The sequence below is a fragment of the Anopheles nili genome, chromosome X, assembly GCF_943737925.1.
Source record: "Anopheles nili chromosome X, idAnoNiliSN_F5_01, whole genome shotgun sequence".
In the NCBI taxonomy this organism is placed as follows: Eukaryota; Metazoa; Arthropoda; class Insecta; order Diptera; family Culicidae; genus Anopheles; species Anopheles nili.
In genome coordinates, this window is record NC_071293.1 from 14499478 (window position 1) to 14502074 (window position 2597).

The window sequence follows — 2597 nt, forward strand, 5'->3', positions numbered from 1 at the left end:
ATTGAGATTCTTGAACAAGCTGTTTAATCTCAATACCGTCCCATCGGATTAGAGAGAAGTTAAAGTAATCACTATTTTGAAACCGGGCAAACCGCCATCAGACTGTAAGTCGTATCGCCCGATAGCGCTGCTTTCGTGCATGCGGAAACTCTTGGAGAAGATGATCCTTTTTCGCCTAGAACAATGGCTGGAAACAAATAACCTTCTTTCTAACACGCAATTCGGCTTCCGAAAAGGCAAGGGTCCCAACGACTGCTTAGCGCTTCTGGTCACAGAAATAGAACTGACGCATGCCCACAAAAAGAATATGGCATCCGTTTTCTTGGATGTACAAGAGTCGTTTGATTCAGTGTCCCCTTACTTACTGTGTAAAAAGCTTAAAAATGCTGGTCTTAGCCCGAATATGAACAAGTTCATTTTTAACTTGCTCTCAGAAAAAGTAATGAACTTCGCAAATGGCCATCACAAAATGAAAAGAACCAGCTTCCATGGTCTAGCGCAAGGATCCTGCTTGAGTCCTCTGCTTTATAACTTTTATGTTAACGACATAGACGGCAATAAGATTGCTAGTACCGAAAACTTCAAATACCTCGGTATCTGATTTAATTCCAGACTTAGCTGGACTCCACATATAAGCCCCTTAGTACAAAAATGCACCAGAAGAAAAACATTTCTGCAGACTGTCACAGAATTCTGGTGGGGTGCCCATCTTACCGACATATTGCGCCTATATAAGACAACGATACTGTCCGTTTTAGAATAAAGAAGCATATGTTGCCTTTGAGCAGCTAAAATGCACATCCAAAAACTATAAAGGCTACAGTATCGTTGTCTCAGAATAGCACTGGGCAGTATGAAATCTACGCATAACATGGCTCTAGAAGTGATGGCGGGGGTGATGCCACTAAAACTCCGTCTCGGCCAAATCGCACTCCGCTTTCTGACTAGAGCTTCTGTCTCTAATCCCCTGGTTTTAGAGAACTTTAAAGCGTTTCTAGGGACCGGTTCCAAAAGTAAAATCTTGGAAATCTACAAGGACTTTACCTCCTTGCAGGTACACCCTAGCGTCACACAAGCTACAAGCCGTCCCACTCTTCCTGAATCCTACAACTCGTTTATAACAGATTCCTCGATGTGGGACGAAATTAGGAACATACCTGACGACCTTCGACAGACGTGCACTCCCACCATTTTTATGAAGAAGTATGCCCATTTAAACCACCAAAACCAGTACTTCACTGATGGATCATCCTCCAAGGATGGGACAGGCTTCGGTGTGTACAACGCCACTACAGAAGCATGCTTTAAGCTTAAGCAGCCGTGTAGTGTCTACACAGCAGAGCTAGCAGCTATTCTCTATGCACTTCTTCTTAAAAGCGTAAGTCCTCCGGATCAGCATTTTATATTCACAAACAGCTTAAGCTCGGTTGAAGCATTCAAATCTTTAACGGCTGTCAAGAGTCAAGAACATAACATTCAGAGAATACTTCCTAGTCCTAGGCGCTCTTTTCAACATAGCGTTTCGTGTTTCGCTTATTTGGATCCCTTCTCATTAAGGAATTTACAGCAATGAAAAGGCTGATGAATTGGCCAAACAGTGCGCGACAGACGGCGTCTTTTACGACCGCCCGATATCTCCCCACAAGTACTTGCGCTTACCACAGAAACTTTTCCTGTCCCGATGGCAGAGCATGCGGGAGGTAGGTGACATGGGTAGACTACTTTTCTCGTTCTATCCGCAGGTATCACTGCGACCTTGATTTAATGGGCTCCTTGTCGATCGTGCGTTCATCCGTATGATGTCCCGGGTTACGAAGAATCATTTCGCGTTGGACGCTCATCTTCAGCTTAATAATCTGGAACCGTGCAAGGAATGTGGCTGCGGAATCAGATTTCACGATGTGGACCACCTTCTGTGGTCTTTCGTGGAGGCCTTAAATTTTAGACCCTCTTTGCTCGTCGCAACCGAGGAAATCGGAAAACAACCGGGCACTCTAATTCGGGACATCTTGGCATCCAACGATCTGGATTTCCAAAGACTAATTTTCCTCTTTGCAGAGACAACGCTCTTACTCTATTATACCCTCCTTCTGCTACCCCTACCACTACTTTACATATGTCTATATGTCACGGTTAAAATATATGTCAATACAACAGCGCAACAATGGAGGCAGGAGCTCAAGACTTTGGAATGGTCCTTGTCTTGAATATTAAGCTTGTCCTAGAATTCATAATTCATTATTTAAGTGTTATTATAATTATTCGGATAAGTATTCGACATTAATAACTGAACTCTAAAATGAATTTCGTACTTTTAAAGACAACATACAACAGCACGCTGAAGCTACCGCCTTCAACAGCAAACAAACACCTCAACACCTGCAACACATTACGTCACCAGCAATAACCTAATAATAATAAACAAAAGATACTAACAGAAGACACCTATAACACACCATCGCACTAGTTTAAGTTAGTCGAGTATGCCCGGAATAAGCCAAAGAAAAGGAGTAAATGCCCTTTGTATATTACATCGGTGGCTCATGTGGAGTCCATACGGCTTGTCCGGCACAATAAAGAAAAAAAATGATAGTAAT